Source organism: Centrocercus urophasianus, unplaced genomic scaffold (genome assembly GCF_019232065.1).
Source record: "Centrocercus urophasianus isolate 14NV4802_14NV808 unplaced genomic scaffold, USGS_Curo_1.0 seq_26, whole genome shotgun sequence".
Classification (NCBI taxonomy): domain Eukaryota; kingdom Metazoa; phylum Chordata; class Aves; order Galliformes; family Phasianidae; genus Centrocercus; species Centrocercus urophasianus.
The window spans coordinates 6539346-6562843 of record NW_024884822.1 but is presented as its reverse complement, the minus strand read 5'-3'; positions in this window follow the sequence as shown (position 1 = coordinate 6562843).

Here is a 23498-nt window from a genome sequence, read left to right as displayed (position 1 = left end):
TTTTGCTCTGCATAGACTCGGTGATGGTAAATCTCTCCAGATGCTGCCTGGGGAGCACAGAGCTGTGATCTGCCCCACAATCACCCTGCTAACAGACATCACATTACAGGCTCACCTGCAGTTGCTTGCAGGGCTCGCCTTTCTTCTTTACACAAATTGCAAATACAAACATCTGTAGTGCATAGCTGCTGCACGAGGGAGAAGTGGCTGCAACCCCTCCCCTCAACATCCTGCCCAATGCAGCCACAGAACCCTTCACAGCCACTCATTCCCTGCAGCTGTGAGGATCCATGCTGTCAGAGAACTTTTATTGCATGTTTCAGGCAGCAAAAAAACATTGTACATCCATGTGTCAAATGCCTGACTGATGAAGCATGCCTGGGAAAGCCTCTGACTAAGCCTTATTAGTCAATTATGACTACTTTGAGGAGCCACTTAACACCTCTGTAACGTGCACAAGCCTCATCAGCATCCTATGGGTGTGTTACACTAGCAGCAACATTTTCCATGATCCCAGCACCTCCTTACTGACCTGAAGGTTTGCTGGGGGCACCTCAGCTGCTTGCAGTCACCCAGAAATGAAAGGGCAGGTCACAAGCTGACCTAGCAACTTCTGCCAAGAGAACACTCCACGTAGCTCTGTGCTTCAAAATTGAGACAGGGATGCATGCTGGCATAGCTCAGGGCATGGCCATCACCAACAGCTCTGCGGCAGTACCACCACGCCAGCAAGCCCAGCTTCCCCCATTCTTACATCCCAATTCTCAGGTGTGTGGCAATCAGGCTACCCCTATGAGAAACGGTGCAGCATGCTAATTAATGTCTGCATGCTGTGTGAGCCCTTTTGTGCTGGATGGAGAGAAGCAGCACAGGCTCCCCACAGAGATATCACATAAGCTGTTACTAATCACTAAGCCTTCAAAACCATTTAAAATGACATGTCTGGGATCCTCTGGGCAGTGGTGTGCTATCAACCCCAGCTGGGCTGGAACTGGGCACAGGGCACAGTGTGCTGCCAGCTCAGGCAATGACTACATTTGTGAACAACCGTTTTGGAGAATGATGTACAGGAAGAGTAGAACTTCATCAAAAACCTCTGATGAGCATCTCCAGAACTCACTGAGAATTGCAGCCATTGCCATCAAACCAGGGACTGTTTCACCAAAATAAGGTCACAAAGCCCCCTGGTTTTATGATTCTGGTGCTCTCTTTTTTTGTTTTAACACAAGCATTAAAGATTAAGCTTTGTTGCTTTATATACATTAACTATAGTACATACTTAGAGCTGCTCTGAAAGTGATGCCTTCTATTTTACAGTGTTGGCCTGGGATGTCAGATGCAGATGTTGGTGGGATGGCAGTAGAGGCTGAACCTTCCCATCAATACTCTGTTGCATTTTGTTGCCATATGACAGATGGCACCAAAGAGAAGGTCTGACATAATGGCACCTGACATGGAAGTGCATATGAAGCAAGGGGTGAGATTGAATTCCTCCATACTGAAAAAACAGCACCCATTGGCTTTCATTGACACTTGCTGAAGTTAATGGTGACCAGACAGTGGATATGAGCACAGTGAGGTGGTGGGTGGTGCATTACAGCAATACACTGCATTACAGCAGTAGTCCACTGGTGCAGATCTTTATGAACGCAGCATGCAGCCCTTGCTGACAAGTGGCAAAAATGCATAGCTAATGGTGGTGACTATGTGGAAAAATAGTGTTTCGTAGCTGAGAATTTGCTCAATCAATGCGTTACTGTGCTCTTTGTATTGGTTGTCATTACCATGGAAATAAATAGGAGGCATTACTTTTGGAGCAACCATGGTCCAAGACTATTCCTCTTCACTCAGTGCAGCCCAGGCAAGCCAAAAGGTTGAATACCCATAAGCCACATAAGCCAACACATAACACATAAGCCAACAACCTGATACTTCAGACAAATAAACCCCAACCCCTCCCTGGTTAATCTTGGATGCCAGAGCACTCCTTAGGCATTTAAAAACCTTAATCCTTTAGCAAGCATAGAATGCTTACTGCAAGCACTTTCTAAAACAGAGGCAGCCAATTCATCTCATCCACTTCTGGCTTCAGCTCAGCTTGGTGAGACATTATATGAAAGAAACACGTCCCAACAAGTGTAACGTGGGGCACTGGAGGAAGTCGGATTTTTAATTACTCTTGGCATTTCGGTGCTGTTGGGTGCCAGCATTCAGCCTGCTGGAGAATGACATCACTGTGGGCACTGACAGCTGCCAGCCTGTTTTCCCGTCACTGGGAGGAGGCTTCTACCTGTGCATTTACCTATCTTTTCAACTTGGAAACATAACATCTATAGACGTTTATCTTCTTAACCAAGAAAGCAGAAGGCCGCTAATTTTATGCCTGCAAAAAACTTCAGGCAGTTAATTTTCTCAATCAATTACACCATATAGCTGCAGCATTATCATATACAGAAAACTTTATATATATATATACAGTGTTTAACTGGATTATTTATTGAGAATTAAGTTTTCTTCGCCAAAAATGCTTTTATGAAGGCAGCCTGATGAATATCTTTAATTAGTTGGCAATCATGCAGCAATATAAAAATGTACCAATATCAAAGATTTGAGGGTTCATGGTAGGCTGTGGCATCTTCGTGTATTCCAAGTGTGGAATACACGAATTTTTGTGTCACAAGTGAAGGGGATTCCCTGCTTTGTTCCTAGAGACCAGCCTGATACCTACACAACACACAGTCGTGGAATCACCAAGGTTGGAAGAGATGTGCAAGTCCAGCTGTCTACCTTCCACCAACATTGCCCACATCCCTCTACATTTCTTGAATGAAAAGCAAAGGATCTCTTTGAAAAGCAAAGGAACCCTTTGCTTTTCCAAATGGACACCAAGACCTGCTGAGTTCAGAAGGGACCGAGGGGCTGTGCACATCTCTGTGTCAGGACACATCACTGCTGCTGGCCACAGCCCTGCAGGACACAGGCAGGTTGCACTGACAGTGCTGAGGAGATGGGCTGGGGAGCTTACATGTAATGATGTACCCTGTGCCAAGGCTAGCACTCCCTCTTTTTCACAAGAACTAAAGCAGGCATTTATAAGTTAGTTATTTTCCCCAAGAGATTCATTGCTGGCCAAAAAACACATTTTAAATCCACTGCTGTTGGCAGTGTGAAGTGTTGTGTTTGTGTAGATATTTTGATGATACCTTAATACCCTATTGCTTCTCTCCCTGATCTATGGGACTTGGTACATTCTGCTCTTCATGTCACTGTTAATTTAAGAAAATTGGACCCTAATCTGCTTTCATAAACAATATTTTCTCCCTCTGAATTGCGTAGCTTCTGGATGGGATCCTCTGAGGAGCAGACACAGCTCTTTGGGCTCAGCCTGCAGTTCCTCTGGAGCTGTCACTGCTGCATGCTGCTCTGCCAACCACTCCTTGTGCAGGTTCATCCTATCTTACTTTAGAGCTCTTCCAGTCCAAAATGGTGAAGGAAAAGCTTAGAGAATCTACACTGTGATCAATGCTGTAGCCCTTCTGTAAGATTTTTCCCTGAGGGCAATAAAGTATGAAAGACCTTTTGTTTCCCTAAGGTGCCTCTGCTAAGAGCATTCTTGGGCCGCAATCCTGAGAGCTGTAAGCACACCCACCCTACTGCACCATCACTAAGGCTGGATCTCCAGGCAGCTTTCTTCCTCTATTTTGGAGAGAAATGAACCATCCTGCCCAGCCCTCAGGTCATCTTCCTCAGGAAGCCAATATCCAGTGCTGCAGAGGAGCTGAGAGCTTGGCTCTGGTAGCACGGGCATGTGGGAGGGTGTGTTGGTGTTGAAACTATTCCTTCATCAGCATCCAATCTGTTTTAAAAAACAAATGAAATTCTTATGAGATGTGATGCATTGTTTAATCAGCAGGGAACTGGTTTACAAATGAAAATGCATGGCTGTGCCAGATGCAAAATCCTTGCAAATAATTCAGCAAATGCACCAGGAGGAAAATACCCCAGAGCAGATCTTCCTGGTGGGGAAAATGAGATTCCAGTCCTCTTTAAACAGAGAGCATTCTGAATGGGTATTCAAAGATAGCCAGAGCAGAGCTACTGACAGAGGCACTGACCTGCTTTCCTCTGGAAGCTTTTTAAGCAATAACTTGCACTGCTGCAAACCTCAAAGATTGAGGCTCTTTATCTCTGAGACTTGGAGCACGTCTCCACCTCAGCCAGACTGAAGCTGAAGTTCATCCCCCTCTAATACCCGGGTATTTGTGAGAGCCATGAAATAGATTGCAAATCCATGGTGGCTGCTGCAGATGCTCTGAGGGAAAGCCACAGCTCAGCAAACTTCTCCATAAGGATCTGGTCCCTAGGCTCAGCGTGGAAAGCAAGAGCCATGATGCCAGGCATACTGCCTGATGGGGCTGCCCTAACAAGCTGCATCACCACCTCCACTCTCCCAGCTCAGTAGCTGGAAGAAGGGGCAGCTCTTAGTTTGTCTGCACATGGAATAAGATCAGTACAGGGAAAAGCCTGGAAACAGTGGGACAGTGTGACCCCACACGTACTGACATACGTAGACAGACAAGTTATGTCTGAAGCAGTGGAGGAGATCCAAACATTTTTTCATGTTCTGTATCCTGCCTTTCATGTCTTCAGCAGTAGAAGTGTTTTCTTTACATTTCTGCCTGGAAAAACAATTATGGATGGTAATTACGTTGACCAAGAGGTGGGACAGGAGCTGGCCAGGAACAGCTTTTCTTTGCTTGTAAACAGGAAGGCTCAACCTTTCCCACCATTCTCCATGTTCTGGAGATGGAGGTGTCATGAGGATATCAAGGAGCTGGAAAATGAGACCTCAGTGGGAAAACCAACGTAACATAGAACTGAACAAACAAGCAGCATGGAACAAAGGAGCCAGCACTATCTAGGAGAAACCATGCTCCTGTCCTGCTGCAGGACATGGGAAGGGAGAGGACACCCCAACATCCCTCTGGGAGTTGTCCAAGATTTTCCTGCAACTGCCCTTGAGGAGCAAGGAAGCACCCACATCCTTCTGCCTTCCCCGTATTGCAGGGATGGCAGAAAGCTGGAGGACTCTGAGCTGGCAGTGAGTAGATAAGTTGTGTGCTGTTCTTGTATACTGAATAAACCAAGTAATTTTCCAAAGCTCTTTAAGATAACACTGCCTTTTTAATTGACTCTATTTTAAGACACCCAATTCTCCCCCACATCCCTTAATTAAACCCATAGCTGTTTGGTGTAAGATACATTAGAAACAAGGTAAAAATTTTTAAAGCCAGGTTTCCATTGCATTCTTTTCTCCAAAAGTGGCATCCTATCCATTAAGCTGTGATTCACTGTGCCCATACTGCCACAGCACTGAGCAGCCATACTGATGTCCAGTATTCCTTCAGCTTCTGCAAAGCATTAATTTCGCTTTCTAGGTGTCCTGGGCTTATGTGGGACCTTCCTCTATGCTTCCCCCCTCATCGATCAGAGAGTGGAGCTGTGGAAATGGGAGCATGTGCACTGGGGTGCTGGCTGCACAGATAGCAGGTATGGGTCTCAGTGGGGACAACTGGGAGGAGACTCTAAAAGGTGGAAGGTTTGTGATGAAGGGATGCAGCAGGGGAGAGGTATGGGATGCTGTGCCTTAACACAGCTTTAGAAATGAGATCTAGAGGAGGTGTAAGCCTGGAGAGAAAGATGATGTGCTAGGTGAACAAGGTGCCACCAATCCTTGCTTGTTTTGATAACCCACCACTAAGGCCTGTCCAAATTGTGCTGAAAACCAATTCCCAGGAGCTGAGGATATTTGTCCCTTTCCATCCTCCACCTCCGTGCTTATACCAGCACAAAGTTTTAGAGGATGTTATGAAGCACACACAAGAAGATAGCATCCAACTGCGAGAGACTTCTTATGGCAAAGTTGTTTAAATGCTGTTTATGCAACCGGCAGCTAAGGACATGCCCTCATCTGTATCTTTTGAGACAGTGCAGATGGTTCCAGGTCCTGGGACTGCAACCAGCACTTGCTGAATAGTGAAACAAATGTTCTGGCACTGAAGGAGACTGCCCTCCTGCAATGGGAAAGGAAGCTCACTGCTGAGCAATTGAGATTCACTGTGTGCTTCTTGGGAGCCCCTGCCAGAGACACTTCCCATTTTACAGGGCTTTTTCTTCCCTTCCTAGCGTTCTGAACTGTCTTTGTTCAGGAACCTCAGAGGAGCCTGGTGCTAAGAATGCTTTCTGTGCTCCCTGGGAGCAGAGAAGAGCCCGCTCCCAGCAGCTCTGCCTGGCAGGACCTTCCCTGCTGCAGCATAAGGCAGTAGCTGCGGAGCAGCTGCCTTGTGCCCACGTAACACTTCTCTTCTTGGTGTGTATTCCTTCTAGGAAGTAAAGTGATCTGCCTTTTATTTCACCCCTCATCCGCCAAAATTTCCCATTGGCTGAATGGTCTGAAGAGCGTCTTGGATGGCATAACCATACTCCCTAATGCAGCTCTGATGGTTCTGGGCCATACAGCATCCCACCATTGGAAGTCTCCTTTTGATTGCTCTAATTCTCATTGGGCAAATGGTGTGCATTTTTAAAGAAACAGCTACAGCAAATGAGCAGCTTTGGTAGGATGGGTAAGTCAACACCCACTGTGCTTGTTTTCAGTCTGAGGCAGCTGGTCTCAAAACAGCTTCCTTGAATACCAGACCATTGCCCACAGCCATAAGTTTCTTCCAGTCATGCCTTAGCAAGGTTACTTTGCACACGTGGTTATTGTGACAGCTATGTCATTTCTCCAACTTTCTGATGTGATTGGCTTTCATGAAGTGTTCTCAAACATGATTAAAACAGAATAAGTAGTGCAAGATTTAAAGTTACCCAGGGTCCATTTCCTTCACTTCCCCCATCCACAGGTGTAATGCTATAATGTGATGGAAAGTACAGTGATAACAGCAGGATGGAAAAGCATTTGGCTCAGCAAACAAGGACAAACCCAACTGAAGCAGCCATAGACATGGGGACAGACGGACACGGACACACACACAAATAAATAAAATAAAATAAAAAAAGCTGCTTACCTTCAGAAGGCTTCAGATAGGCAGAGATCTCCAGCAAGATACCCTCACCTCCACTGCCAAACCTTAAATGAGGTCTGGGAAGGGATGGATCCTGGCTCCATGTCTTCTGGTCACTCAGGTACATTGCATGCACCTGAGCTCCTCTGGGTTGGCCTTGCCTTCCCACCAGGTGCTCAATCGCTGCTTCAGGACATGACTTAGCATTTCCACTACAACAACTAACACCAGACCACCCTCTCCCCCCAGACTTCCATCCCCAGGAGCACTGATTCTCTTTTTTAAATCTCAGCTATCTGATCTCCTCTGGTTTTCCTCCATTACTTGTTTTCTCTGCTATTTATGTTGTGAAATTTTTGGATAAAAGCTGTCTCTTGAGATATGTAACATATAGCACAAGCAAGATTCTGATCCTGTCTGGGGCTTCTGGGCATTATTATAGCACAATGGAAAGCAGCAATAATGATGGCTCTCAGACATGTGAAGAGAGAAGTCTCACGAATCATCCTATGGCTGAGAACTGCACAGATGCACTGGGCTTGACGTGTATGGCTCACTGGCCTATGGCAGCTTCTAGCAGACACCTGCACTGGTCCTTATGAAGGGGAGAATAAGCTCATTTTTATTGCTTATTTTGTGTGCTGTGCTTGCTTCTGTTTTCCTACCTCCTGTATGCAAACTGCATCCTGGAGATATTAGTGCCAATCCAGATGGATTTGCAAGCTGATGTTGGCCAAGGCTCCATGTGCCACCATGTGCCAATGGATGTCCACTGGACACAGACAATTTCTGATGTTTCTTCCCCTGCTGCTGTGTGACCAGTGGCAGATCTGGCTTTCACAAGAACATGCCAAACCATCACTGGCATTAACCAAGAATGAGTTCAGAGATGTAGCTGCTGCCCAGCAGACGCCTCACTTGGTTGCAAAAGCTTCTCCAGAAGCAGTGAGTTTGTTGTGCCTTCCCACACAGTTTATGCACTAGCTCAGGTCACTCATGGCAGTCTAAAAGTCTTCTCAAATTATTCATGGGTTATGTGGGGAGCAAATGCACTGGGCAATGGGCTAGATGTTCCCTCCTAACTCAAATGATTCTATGATTCTCTGAGATTCACATGCCCAGGCCCAGCAATCCAGTACATCAGTCTTGGCTGATTAGAAATGAGATTATGATCTGAATGTCTTCATGACATCCATAAGGGATGTAGGGGAGCCACCAAGGATTTGTCCCCTCAGGATGTTTCTGGAACTAGGAGTCAGCTTCCAAAGTTTTGACAGTTTTGAAGGAAACTAATTCATTGCAGCAGCAAAAATCCTTCAGGAGACACTCACAGGGCTCTAATGTGCATTTAAGTGAGTAATTAAACAGGAGTTAATGCACACCTACACTTCATCAGTAGCCAGTGGAAGAACAGGTAAGGGATTTCAGATCAGAAATACTGCCCAAAGATTTGGAGGCTCGATGTAAAATCCATTTCAGCAGGCTAACTCACTCACTGCTCCTTCCTTAGTTCATTTCTAGATATATGAGCTCATTTTATAGTCTAATCCTCAGCTTTCAATTTTTGCTTGTCCCAGAAGAACAAAGGTCTGTGGTTTGAGACACAGTGTGCTCAAAAGGACTTGAGCTTTCCTGGAAAGGCAGACACATATGCAAAACTTCAAGGATTCACTTCTAATAAGGCATCCTGCTAAGTCTATCAAAACCAGCAGGAGCTTTTCCACTGACTTTAATGGACTTTGGAAAATGCCCTGCATCACAGCTAGGAGCCTTAATCTACTAAAATATACCATCTTAAAGCAAGCACCGTGCTCTTTCTCAGAGATGAGATACGTGAGCAATTCGGGTGGCCCACAGCGGTCCTTAGCTTGTGTGCTCATGGTGGTACTGTACTGGGAGTGCAGACTGGTGGCATTGGGGTAGGAATGTAGCAGGGACTGCATGGTTATGATAACGGGCTGATGCCACGTGGGTGGAAGACAGCTGGGAAAAGAAGCTGCCTGACATCTTCCTCCTGAGCAATTTATTTTGATGAAATCCATCAGCTATGCAAGGTGAAAGTCAACAAATTTCATGCCAGGCTGATGCACATTTTGGGAAACAGTGACCTGTAGGCCCAGTGTCAGGGCCATAGACAGAAGTAGGTAGCTCTGGGGGTCAGGGGCACTGGCAGAGGGTGCAGAGCCCTGTGTGCACTGCACTGGTCTGTGGAGGCTGGGCTGGTTTGTGTGGCTGCAGCTATGATTCATTCATCCGACATGTTCCAGTGCCAAAGCATCGTTTTCATGAGCATTAAAGAACATGAGGAATGTTATGAAACACCCCTCCTTCCTATTTCCTCAGGAATAAACACCAGTAGTCACATAACTCCTGCTGTTCTTTTGTGCCTTCTCATGTCTGAGCTAATAGAAGAGGTCAAACACAGTAGCTGTATACCCTAGGTGTGGACATCCCTCCAGGAGCCAGACATTCAGGGCTATTTATGGACCCTGCTCAGAGGAAGGGGAGGGCAAAGAGGTTTGCTTTCAATGAAAACAGGCAAGGCAACCAGAAATATTCCCTGCAAATTTGAGTGAATACCATCATGGGGGGTTATCAAAAAGGAGGGCTTCTTTTTAGGAACTTTATTACGCATGCATCTCAAAATTCCTTGAAGGTGGGGTTTGGAGGATGGAGCAGGGAGAAATACATCTGAATAATTTGTTTGCAAAGTACCTTAGATTCACAGAAATCTCTCCCTAGAGCCCAGCATTCCCAGAGCTCATACTGCTGCCTGGATATCAAATAAGTAGGAGATGCAAAGAGGAGAGTTTTGGCTTCTGGCATGAGAACAGATGATCTTGTTCCCACTTGATGTGAGAATGAAAGGCCCAATCTGTATGAATGAGAGAGTGAAAGGGGGGCTCTTAAAACCCTCCTATTAAGAGAAATGTAACTCTCACTTGAGGAGCCCTCCTTTGCTGCCAGCCAGACATGAAGTGCTCAGATAGGCTGTGCTGCATGGGAAGGATTTGAAAGAGCAGAGAGGAATGCCTGGCATAGCTCATTGCAAGTAGAGAGAGAGGGCTTGAGAGAGAATATGGTGGTGAGAAGGAGAGAGGGCACATCAGGAAAAGGGGCTGTAAAGAGCAGAGGAAGGAGAATTAAGAGGGAAAATACTGTGTTATCTTGTTCTGCTGTGTTGCTGCTGCAAAAACAACCTGCAAAGCTGGAATCTGTGGAGAGGAGGAAGAGGCAAAGTGGTGCTTCAGAATTTATCAGTGTTTTCTTGGGGAACAACCCCACTTAGGATGCTGACCTACATGCGGCTTTGTTTCCCACATCACTTTTTGGAAAGCAATGGAGTCACTTAAATGTGAGCATTTAGTGCAGCAACCCCCAAGTGCATTGAGATTCTGGGCTGCAAGCTCCCAGGCTGCTGATCCATTTTGGAAAATGGTACCTTAAAGTCATTCTGCAGTTTCACTGAAGCTTAACGTGGAGATGGATAGTTTGGAGGATAACAGCTGAAAACTGCACTTAGAGAATGCTGCGAGTGAAATGAGGAGCCCAGAGTTGTTTGAATATAGAAAAGAAATCTCCTTCATTGTCATGCTCACAAATGAGAACAATTAAACTGCTGCCATTCTTAGGTTGACGTTATTCCCAAGGGTCTCAGTGGCAGCCTCATGGAAATGTCTGCAGACCTCAACAATTCATTAGTGACAGCATAAATTATTAATTTCCTCCAAATGCGTGCCTGCTGAGCGTGCCTGAGGAATTCCTGCCCGCAAACTTTAAATCAAGCAGCAAGGGAGCAGAGCACGGCTCTCCCAGCCGCTGAAGCCCGTTCTTTTTACACTGGTTGTGCACTCAGCTCTGTGTGCTCAGCAGTGAGTTGAGCTGCAGGGATGTGCCGACACACCAGAGGGTTTTCCAGCCATCAGCCCCTGGGGCAGGACCTGCTGCAATCCAGCTGGTTGATGTGCTGGTACAAACTGCGTGAAAATGACAACTCCGGGTTGGCTTTTCTCACCCCTCTAATAGCAGAGGAGGTGCTAAGCCTCTTGTTGTGTCTGAAATACCATCCCTCATCCCAACAGCCTTACATGGGAATTGCACGCCAGCTATTCTCAATTATTTATTTCTGGGCACTGCTCTCTCCTTGTAAATCAAGAAACGATTGGTCTGAAGACTGCGTGTGTGGTCTTTTAAATGGACACACTCAAAAAGAAAAGGTTCAGCACTGAAATACACTTCAGTATCTCAGCTCCTCAAACAACAGCATGGGATAGCCACGGCCCCATGGAGGGGCCACCAGGACCTCTGTGTCTGGCCCACTTTGTTCCCCCTCCATCATCTCCATTCTAGACCCCTTGAACTGGGGAAGCCCAAAGGGCCCAGCCCATGGCCAGAGCATCACCCCAGAGCATCGGGATGTGCCATGGGATTTGAGGGGGTAGGGGGGGAAGAACAGCCCTGACTCAGCTCTGCAGGTTGTGGCTGAGCAATGAGCATCGCCAGGAGGTGTTCACACTGCAGTTTCTTTGGGGGAGGGAAGGGGTAGGTGCTGAGAGCAAGTGAGTCAGAGGCATGAGTAAATGTGAAACCAGCCAGTGAGCAGAGCTGCACCAATGGAAGCACTTACTCTTTCTCACACTTCAGATACGATTTTTTTAAAACAAAAACTAAGTGAATTGAGTATGATATGAACAACAACCAAGCAATTTGTTTACCCATGTGCTTGCTGCCTGTGTCTCACAACTCTATTCTTCTGCAGCTTTGCCCATGGTACTGGTCTGGGTGGGATGAATACAAATAATATTTTAAATGGAAACATGCTTTTTTTGTGTGATGTGGCTGCACTTACATCCCTTGCAGCAAGCAAAGGAGGAGGGAAGAGCTTTTGGAGGGTTTGCAAGAAAAACAGGTGAACAGTTCCAAAATAATAGTGGCACCACCTTCTTCAGTGTTAAAAGGGTGTGTAGATTTCTGCTTAACTATTTAAGGTCTCTGTGTGCCCCTCTGCCCAGTTCTTAGCTCTCCTCATGTAGAAGTTGACCTGAGCCGTCCCTGCAGTCATCTCACAGCACAGCACCTCCTCAGAGGTCTTCTTGGGGTGGGAGCATTTATTGGTACCCTGGGAAAGGGGTAATGTGGCACTGAAGGACATGGTCAATGAGCATGGTGGGGATAACGGCTGGACCTGATGATCTTAGTGGCATTTTTTCCCCAAAAAATTATTGATTCTACGAAAATGGGCCAAAGGAAATGGGCCACATTTTCCAGTGGTTCTGGACTTCAGATGTGGAGTACTATGTCAAGAGTAAAACACTGTTTCATTCATGAAACTTCTCAAAAGCAAGGCCATGGGCTCTAGAAGCTTAACTCAACCTTGCAGAAACTGCTCACGGTGGGAGCACATGGCAAAATGCTGCACATCGGTATTTGGGTGTAGCTGGAGTTGGGGATTAGCAAAGTTCAGCTCAGTGGCTGACTGCAGGGCATTGGGAATGACTCAGCTCCTGTTCCATCAGAGGCACTCACACCTCATTTCCCTGCCCATCCTGCTGCTGCTGCTGCAGTTACTGAGGGCACAATCAGCCAACTGATGTCAACTGCAGCTGCATGGCCGACCCCCAGCCACAAGGCCATCCCTGATCTTGCACTGACAGACCATGTGCTCTCAATTTTTATCCTAAGCAGGACATGCAGATGGTCCTGAGGACATCTGTCCATAGCCATGCTCATGGAGAGCACTGCATGCTGGCAGTGCTCCCTCTGGGTGCTGCTGAGCTGTGTGGGCAGGGGGAGAAGACAGACGGGGCTGAGGGTGCTGAAGCTGTCATTCATCCTGCTGCCCTGAGAAACTTCTGTCACACCTCCTGCAGGGTTGCCCAACAGTCCTGCTCAATGCTTGGCTGTCCAAAGAACCGGCACTAATAGGAGAAATGTGGCTTGGTCTTGTTTTGTTTTGGTTTCAGCTGTGCTATTTAAAGAAAGACTGGAAAGCGAGAAGTCTGTTATCTGAGCTGCGGTGCTGCTTGATGAGATGTTTTACTTCTTCCTGCACCCACGTAGTCTCTCTGTCCCCATTTGTTTGCTCCAGTTTGTGTCGACCTCCTTGAGCTTTGGGTCATTCTCAGCTTGGTTAGAAGTGTATCTCACCTGTCCAGGAGGGGTTTCATTGCCTCAGGCTGTGACTCTCCTCTGTCACTACCCAGAAACAACGGCACTGAGCAGTGTATTGCAGGCAGCATTGGGCCTTGCTCTCCCTGTCAACATTTTAATGTTTTTTTTCCTGGTCATGATCAAATAGATGGAGGTCCTGAGGCCAGTAAGTCATTTGCAGGCTACAACCTGTGAAGTTTAAGGCACCGTTCTCTGTCCTTCCAGGCTGCCTTCCAATAGTAAAGTACTGTGTGTAATGACAAGCAGAAGGTAAACCTTTCAGATCCCTGTGCACAGAGCGCTTTCAGTCAGAGCTATAGGGCTTCCAGCAAACGGACTGAGAGCAGAAGGATTGGCCAGTAGCAAACTATTGGCATCCTTCAATGCAGGCAAAGTGTGTTTGCTGCAGTGCACATCTTTATCACCTCTGTGCAGCAATACTCTGGTTCCAAGGGAACTCACATCCTAGGAGAGCATTTCTAAGCTTTGGAGCTTTCATCCCTTTAACCTCAGGTGCTTCAGGAGAAAATAACATCCCCAGCTTCCTCTGTTGAAAGAGAGATGGCAAAGTCTCTCACTTACTTTACCAGCATGGAGAGCAGACTCCAAGTGAATGAAAAAACAATGAAAATGATCAGCTGCTGTGAGATGGAGAATGTCCTTAAAATCAGACCAGAAATGTCAGTCCTTCTTGCTCAGCTGTCTTTTGAGGTGCTCTAACTGTTGTGTGCCAGGGAACCTGCCTGCTTTCTCCAGTGAGAAGAAAGTCAGAGGAACACAAGGTATGGAAGGCCTCAAGCTGTTGACATACGATGGAAAATGGAAGCAGCACAGATCAACCAGTGACTAATAGGGCACTGTAACCATCTGCACAAGAAGGGTGTACGCACCAACAAAAAAAGGAAAGCAATTAGGGGCATAGTTACGAGAAATAAAGTGACTATTTGGAGGAAAATGTAAGCTGAATGTCAGGAAATAATTCCTAGCTGTGAGCTGCACAGGGCTGTGGAACAGAGTTGAAAGAAGAATGGGAACACAGTTTCCTGAGCTGTTCAAAGCTGGATCAAACGCTTGAGGTTCAAACCCCCTATGGACCTGGCAATCCACCAGCTGCTCCTGTCTGAGCCTTCAGACTTGCTGTGATTGTTTTTAAAGCATTGTGATGCCAATGTCTACAAATCCCAGCTAAATTTCCACCCAACCATTTCATTTCTTGCAACTCCCAAACAAACCTTCAGTGCATTGAAACAGTGACTGAAAGGTCAGCCTCAAATCGCCAGCACTGATGGAGCTCCTCTGCCATGAGCTCTTCCTGTGTATTGAATCCTTCTCTTGAAGTCAAACAAAAAGCAAAACAACTTCAAGTAATTATTTTGTCTTTATTACCCCTGCTGGAAGTCTTTTTTATTTTCTGATTCATTCGTGCCTGTGATTAATGCCACCTTGAGATCTTAAAGTGCCTCTCTGGAAAGACACAGCCTGGCAAAGGTAGCATGTTTGGTGCTCCCCAGCTCTGACAGCACCCTTTGGAGCTGACCTCATCTTGTCATCCCTTTCTCAATGTCCCTTGCAGTTCTGGCAGCACCATCTGGGCCCAGCAAGAAAAGTGCCACAGGAGCAGGGAAAGAAATGACCTCTTGCCAAACCCTGGCATTGTGAAATTCAAAGCTCCAGGGGAAGATAGTAACATAATTGGTAAAAACAAAGGCAGCTCAGAATACGGAGTTTCTGTTGATCTTGAATTCTCTCCAGCCTGTTGAAATAGGCTGAACTTTAGCAGGAAAGAAAGATATGACTCTCAGAAAAACAGTTTGAAGAGACTGATCATCCCTGCCTGGCTCCATGCAGGGCCACTGCCGGGTGGAGGGACGGTGAGAAGCACTGAGAGCTGGTTGTTGAGGGAGAGCGCCCATGGCACAGTTTCTTCTACATATGTGTCCAAAAGGCTCAGATCAGGAAAAAATAGAGGAAATATGATTTGTGTGATGCCTAGGTGCTTGATGCTGGAGATGAAGATCACATACTAGATCTTCTCTTCCATCTCCTCAGGAGTACAGGACTGGCTGGTTTCTAAACTGGCTCCCACCAGCATCCCTCTGGAAGACTGCTCTTCAGTCAGGCAGACTGACAGAAAACCTCTCTGAGCTCTGCCCATCCTGGCCCTGAGTTTCCTGGCTGTACACATCACACAGTATGCTCTCCTTGTTTACTGCCTGAAGTAAACACCAGATGGCTGTGTTCAGTGACTGGACAGAGGGCTTTGTCTCTTTACCTCCAACGTTTGTGTTCTGAATGGCCACAAGTTGGCTTTGTCCTCCATTTGCCTGACCCCACACCTTGTATCACCTCTAGAAAGAGCTGGCAAAGGTGGCAGCAGCTTGGGTTGGAGAAGGCAGAAACTGGGCCCAGCTGCTATTGAGACTGGACAGAAGATGGCTGTTCTTGGAGCATCCCGAATCCACATGAGACAGTTCCCAGGAATGACCCCTGCTTGGGTTGTTTTCTTTTTTTTTTTTCCCAAGCAGAAGTTGTCAAACCATGACAGCTCTGCTGATCACCTATTAACAAAGAGCCTTCCTGAGATATATGCCCACCAGAGAGCAATTTTGGAAGGATTTCTTAAACTACTTTGAAGTACTGATGTGGGAAGGAGAACACAGACTGTTTCCTTGAATGGGAATTCCATCCCAGGCTGCTGAAAACAGCCGCTCTAGGGATGTCTGAATTCCTCTGGTGGCTTTGGAGCAGTGGTAAAGGCTGACCATGAATTTTCCAATGTTGCCAAAGAGGAGATACAAATCATCAGTGACAAGAGAGTCTCCTGGGACGGTGTGTGTGTGCATAAACGCACACAGGGTGCACTGGCAAGTATCCATGATAATTCCCACCACACTCCAGTGAACTTTGCGCTGTTCACCGCATGTCGTAGAAAGAGGCAATTAACATTACTTAACATTTGGCTGTTTTTCCCAGATTAGATGTTGACTTATTTTGTGGCTGCATATATTCTTTGAAAAGGTTAAAGGTTTCCAATGAGCTGGGACAGAAACAGAAACAGATTGCTAAGCCAACACTGAACACAGACCTTCTTCTGACTTCCCAATGCTGCTCTTGCGGTGTCCCACAGTTCTCCTTTTCTTCTATCAGTTATGTTTTTAATGCAGAGCACCCTGTAACTGCAGAGTTAAAACTGATCGTTTCTGATGTTACTGATTTACAGCATTACAAACGTTAATCAAGTTTTTAATGGAAAATGCATACCTTTGAGGTATAAATGTATCATAGATTTCATAACAAGTTACTTGTGAGAAATGCTAAACTGATGGGGCAAGCATCCTGATGGATGTGACAATGTTGTCCCATTTATGTATACTACTAATTCAATCAGACAGGTTGGACAGCTACAAAGACTTCAGGTGAAAGCTATTTGCATTTGTAGAATACAGAGCATCTTAAAAGGGAGGAAAAGCTCTGCAAGTCCTTTAGGACTGCTAAATCCAAAATATTTAAGAATGCACTGTGCTAAGAGACCAAACACGGGGATCATGCAGCAGTGTGACCAACACTACTCAGCACCAGCAACCACACAGCATTGCCAGCGGACACCTGCTGTGCTGAGAAGGATTTCAGTGTCTTGGATCACTCACTCAGAGCTGAGCCTGTGGCCGTGGTGAATTGCTAGTGACAAGCACACAACAGACAGCTGTTCAACACCTTGCGTGCTGGATGCTAAGAGCATCCCTGGCACTCAACACCCATGCTCAGCACTTGACCCACCTCTGTGCTTCTGCCCATGTCTCTGTGCTGTGCCATCAGCTGCCTGGGCATTGTTTTCTACTACAGCGGGTGAGAGCTATGCTGAGCTCACCAAAGAGCCGAGCCCTTAAAAATAACAGGTTGTTACGCCTAGGTGGCCGTGAACTCTGTCCTCTTTGTGTCTGTAGTGCATCCCATCTTGACAGACAAGAATAAACCGAAAGCCCTTCACAAACACCCTTGCAGAGCAGAGAAAACAGCCCTTCATCAGGAAGCAGGCTATCTGTGCAGAAGATCTTGCAGCAGGCTCCCCTGCCTAACCCGGCCAACTCCGGGCTTCCCCTGGGAGCTGCACAGTGGTTTGGCTGGGGACGGTCTGCCTCTAGCTCACAAGCTCACATAAAGAGCACTTCCAACTAGGGATCTTATGTCATGAGTGCTGGCCTGCTCCTCCCTCTTGTCCTAAATCCAGCTAGCATAGGGGTACAATTGCATCAGTTCATTAGTTAGCATAAGGAAATCTGGAGGCAAGGGCTGTGCTCCTTGCTGTGGTTCTCTGGAGGATCACAGAATCATGGAATTACAGATTGGTTTGGACTGGAAAGGACCTCAAAGGAAAGGACCTCATCTAGCTCCATCTGCACTGTCATGGGCAGAGCTGCTGATGAGAACGATTTCAATTTCCTTCTCCCTTCCTTTCTCCCCTGTCCACAACCTTCCCAGTATTGAGTCTATAACCGAAACACAGTTCCTGGAAGGGTCTCTCTGGAGTTGTTGAGGGACTGGTGTTCTGGTCTCACATGGGCACCAGCACTAGAGAAACAGCTGGCTGGACTATCTGTCCAAGTGCTCTATTGCCATCATGTATATCCATTCAAATCACACAGCCCTTTCTGCTGGTGCTCAGAGACATGAAAAAAAAATTGCTAGATTTGCAGTCTACTATTTTTGTCTTCAGATGTTTTTGCATTTTACTTCAATCATTGTGTATTGTGTCCTCAGCAAGATGACAGTTGTTCACTCTTACCAGCTGAACCTCAGTACAGTTTGTGCATGATCTTCAAGGAAGCAGGGAGAAGTTCCTTTTTAATTAAAGTCACAGTGACAAACCCATTTACCAAGACTGGGCCCTGAACAGAGCTTGCTCCTTAGTTATTTTCAGCCTGGAATCCCCTATCATTTTCTACTGTGGTTTTCCAGCCAAAACACTGAGCTTAAACAGTAAGATAAACACAAGCGCGAGCTGGAAAGGATCTACCTAATCTTGTCATCATCTGTTAGCAGTGCAACATGAATGGCTTGTCATACGATATTTGTGCACCACATTTTATCCAAAGTGTGGGTTCCTGCGCTTCCAGATGTTGCTTATCAGCTTCCCCGAGGAGTCCCTTGTGAGCACAGGAACACGCTCTGCTCCGAGCCACACCAGGATATGTCTGAAATACTTCAGTTGTCTGTAGTAGCATAACCGGATTTTTATCAATGTAACTGAGACAAGATTCCGTCCAAGATGTTCTAATAAAACCCTGAGTCTGCCCTGGGAACAAAGAGCATGTGATACATTTTTTCCAGCTCACTCAGCACTGAAAAGCTGAAATCAAGATGGTGCTGCTTACAGACTGGTGGAGGTGCTGACATTCCTCGTGCCTTTCCCATTACAGCTCCAGGGCTGCACCAGCCTCCTCACATCCCCCGGTGGAGGCTTTGCAAGGGGTTGAACCGTGGTCCTGATGGACTTCATAGCTGCTTGATGAAATATGCAGCAGGGGCAGGGGGTCAGTGAATAGCAGGGAAATAGCAGGTTTGTTGTATGTACAGACACTCGTAGCCCTGCAATAAATAATGGCTTGCACAGTCACACGTTACAGCTTCTATTCTGTTATGGCCTTGGCAAGGCCAGTTGTATTTTTTTTTTATGACCCTGGAGCAACTTATTCAAAAGCAGTGCACTGGCTTATGGTGCTTTACAGCTGATGGTGAATACATCCCCTATTATTTATGTTCTCAGCGAGTCCTTTGCCACGGCTTCCAGATATTTTGTAATTACCTAAGCAGTAATAACCAGTTCAACAGAAGGGAATCTTCATTAAATCTGCACACACAAAACACGTGTCAGGAGCATGGTCAGATTTTACCTGCCAGCAGCAGACCCAGACAAAATAAAACCAACCTACGTGGAAGTGCAGAGTGAAGCACACGATAGCACGTAGCTCAGGCAGACATGTCTCCGCCTTCTCAACAAAAGTCACTGAGCATCTCTCTCATCCACAGCACAGATGAGGGCACTTGATGATGATGATGATGATGATGATGATGATGACTCTCTTTGGCGGGCAGTACAGAGAGGTATTTCTTTTTCCTCTGAAGACATAAGCAGCTAGCTCTTCTCTGCTGTGATCCTACACTGTAAGCAAAGCTTGCAGACTGTATTATTTCTGCTGTGTCACCTCTGCTCATGTCTGTGGTTTGGATGGAATGCTGGCTTGGGAATTCCTTCAGCTGCCAGTTGCCAGAACAGGGAGTGCCTCTCAGGAAGGGTTCATGCAAGATTTGTTCTGCTGCTGTTGTTTCCCCCCTCCTCCTCAGTTGGTCACAGCTGGAGGCAGGATACTGCTCAAGCTGGATCTTTGCTCCGAGCAGTTCTGCCTTCCTTGGGGTTTCCAAGGAGATGGTAAATTTCCTGTAAGAGGCAACGTGTCTCAGTGAGATCGCATGGAAGCTTTTGGATGCAGTTTTCCTTTTGAGCTGGGCAATACTGAGGTGGGAAAGCGGGGGGATTTGAAAACGATCCATTCCTAAAGGGCGTGAGGCACTTCTCAAAGCTCTGACTATTTTCCTGCTGTAACTATTTTTCAGCTCAGGTTGGACATTAGGAAGAATTTCTTCCTTGAAAGAGTGGTAATGCACTGGAATGGCTGCCCAAGGAGGTGGGGGAGTCACCACCCCTGGAGGTGTCAAGAAAAGGGTAGGAGTGGCACTGAGGGATGTGATGTCGAGCAGACAGACACGGGTTGGACCTGATGATCTCAGTAGTCTTTCCAACCTTAATTTTTCTATTATTCTATGAACTACTGCTGAGCTTAAGGAAAGATTTCCCCACCAGCACTCCTGCTCTGAGAACCGAGTACTTTCATCTCAAGAACGGAGAAGGAAGAAGCTGCACAAGTAGCAGCGTGTTTGCAGAAAGCCACCAGGGCAGGGAGGACAAAAACCTCTGGGATTTGTCTTCAAGTGTGTCACTAGTCAAGGATTCACTTCTACTGGTGCCAAACGTGCTCAGTGGGAATGACGTCCCCATACAGTGGTGGCTTCCATTACAACAGAAATGCTATGAGATGTCTCTCACTCAGCATGTTGTCTTTAGCCCTTCATTGGCTGTGCTGGTGAGTGCCCAGTTAGGAATGCCCTGGGGTGTCCACTGAGAGAACCCTGTACAAACTCTTTGGGAGGCCTCCAGATAAAGGGAAGCTTAATGGCTTCATAGGGAAGCAAAACCCAACCCAGGACCACAATTCCTGAGCTCCAGGCATGAGCCTTCTCTTGTTCCACTGATCTGCGGGAAGTCGTTGGTCAGCCCTTGGTGTCTTCTGTTGTGGGGTATCTTCTACTGTGGGGACACAGTGAGCAGACATCCCGGGGGTGGGCTGGTGGATGCCTGCACAATGCACTGCCTGCAATGGAACTGCCCGTCCCTGTCCTCCGTCTGACCGCTTTGCTGCAGCACACTGTTCCTCTTCTTCCTGGAAAGCGAGCTCTGTGGGAGCAGGGCAGGGGAGATGACGGCTTTATTGCTTGAAGCTCTCCAAAGTGCTACATCCTGCTTCGTGTAGTAAAAACTGGTTTGCCCTTTTCCAAAGCTGCTTCATATGCGTTCGGGTTCACAGCAGTTCAGTCTCATCAGGTCGCTGGTGGCCAAGTGCTTACGTGCAGAATTGTTTCAAAGTCAGAACACATGCAGAAATTCAATGGGATGGACGTGCAATCCATCAGGATCAATGTAAATTGTGCTGGCACAGGGGGCAAAAGCACAGAGAGGGAACTGATGTCAGACAGAAGGGGATGGATGGGGAGATGGGAAGGCTCACAGGCTGGGCGAGTGGAGCTACAGAGCGGGGGTGTGCAGCAGGACTGCTTGAGCTCCAGTTTACAGGTGTGTTGCAATGCTGGTAATGCTGATGTTGTGAATAGTGGGTGATGTGGGAAAACACCCAGAAAATAACCAGAATCTACAGGTTTTGTCTCAGGGTGTGAATACGGACATTCCTTGGGTAGATACCCAGGTGATATGGTCATGATTACGAAGCTGAGTGCAGGAATACTTGTTGCTGATGGCATAGCCTGCTGACATGGCTTTGGCATCATTCAGTGCCAAGACAAACATGTTACATTCTGATGTTAGTTACTGAATTCTAGTTAAGCTCTAAACAAAAACAAAAACAAAAATAAAAATTTGCCAACCTTTTGGTTTTTTTAAATGGTTTTTCTGCCTTTTCTCCTTTCAGTGCCAAAACCCACTCAATACTGCCCAACCCATATTAAAAAAAATTTTAAAAAGTAAAAAAAAATTCTGTTTCATCACTGCAGTATTGAATCTCCAGTATCTACACTCATCTCCACATGTAAAACGTGAAGGAATGTCTGACTGACCCTTCCAGAGTACATTATTCACTGTTACCTCAGACACACAAGTGGCAATGGAGTGTTCTAGCCCTAATCCCACACTGACAATCCTCTTAAGCAATCCACTCAGAACTGTTCTCCTGATCCAGTTCTCCCACCTGGGCTGTGTGGTGATAAGCCAGGGGGCTGTGATGATGAATTGACTCATCTGAGGTTTCTCCACGGATCCAAATCACTGCATGACAGATTCCTGAGGTCGGGAGGCTGCAGCTTCATAAAACACAGCCAACATCTCTGCCAAAAGGCCAAATCCTGCTGTCCTGCTCAGACAACGGCAAAGGAAAATAAATGCAATGGCTAATGCCTGGAAGAGTGTGTTACCCTGGGTTCAGAGGAGAGTTGCTGCTCTTTTTCTGCTGGGACTAGAGCAGAGCTAAGCTGACACTGCAGCTCCAGAGGCTGCTGGTATTTCCTTTGAGTCATCCTGGTAAAGGGACTGATAAAGCTGGGCCAAGGCTCTGTGCCACATGTGTGCCTTGCTGTCTGTTTGGGAGTGCAGATGTCCCCACTGCAGTGCTACTGGGAGCCAGCCGGGCACGAGTCAAGGCTGGAGCCTCATCCCTCCTTCCTGTTTTTACAACTGTGCTTCTGTGTGCATTGGGTCCTCTTGGAAAAGCTTCGTACAAGAGGTTATGCCAACAGGAGCTGCCTGAAGGAACAGGTCTCACACAGGGACGGGGGCAAGGATATTCCAAGCCCCCACATCCCAAAGCTTTCCAAACTTTCTCAAGCTTCTTCTCAATGCTCCATGTTTCAAGACCAGGTCTGATGAATGTTTCTGACCTCCTTGAACTGTGGAGGCTAAGCATACCCTGCACATACTTTGGTCTCATCAAAACAGCTCTGAGTGCCACATGTGGATGTCTTCCATCAGCACAGGCACTGCCTCTGCTCCAGGTGCCTGCAATACACTAAGCACACAAAGGTCTGCTGCCTGGCAAATTCACCTTCTAGGACTTTTAAAAGACTGTTTAGTGTCCAGTGTCTCAGTCAGCCAGCATGTGCATGCAGAGCACCTTGCTGAAGTTTTCAAGTTTCATTTATGTCCCTAAATCATGCCCCAATTTTGATGGCATTTCGTCATTTTTACAGTAAGAAACATGCTGCATACTTTGATAAATGCAGTGAGGATGAGTCCATGACATCACTTTTTAACAGGGGGTTAACCAGAAGAGATAGAGGGATGCTGGAAGAGCAGCAGCTTCCCAGGGGCTCATGGGATGGGGTCATTTCTATCAGTCCCCTCCAACTCACCCTGTGATTCCCCAAAGATCTTCCAAGACAAACAAAGTCCTGCTTGCCGAGCCCTTTTCAATCCTCTGACATGAGAACAGTCTTTAGCACAGATAAATTCCTCAAAGCCCTTTGAAGAAACTGCTGTCTAATGACACTCTGCTGTCGGCTCCTTACAGATTACTTCAAGATGCTAAGATCCCACCTGTCCCTTCCAATTGGTTTTACTTAGGATGCTTACCAGAGACAAGCAAAATAAATGTAAACTGATGCAAGCTGATGCACACTGCTGAGGAACATTGCTTATTATATAAAGGTCAGCTGCTGTCAAACTGCTGCTGAACTCCAGGGGTTTCTTTTTTTTCTGCACTCCTGGAAATGAGCTGAAAGCACAGGGTGGCATCAGGTGGGAGAGCTGTGGGTGCAGCGTGGGGCTGGAGCTGCACAACAGCCCTGGGCGCTCAGTGTGTGGCTGGGGAAGCTCAGCACCTGCTTGGCAGTAGAATGAAACCTCCTTTACGTTTCTTTAAGGGTGTGCTCAGGACGTTTAGGTAATATGGCTCAAAGGTTCTGTTCTGCTATTGATTTCCTATGTGGCCCTGAGCAACTCAC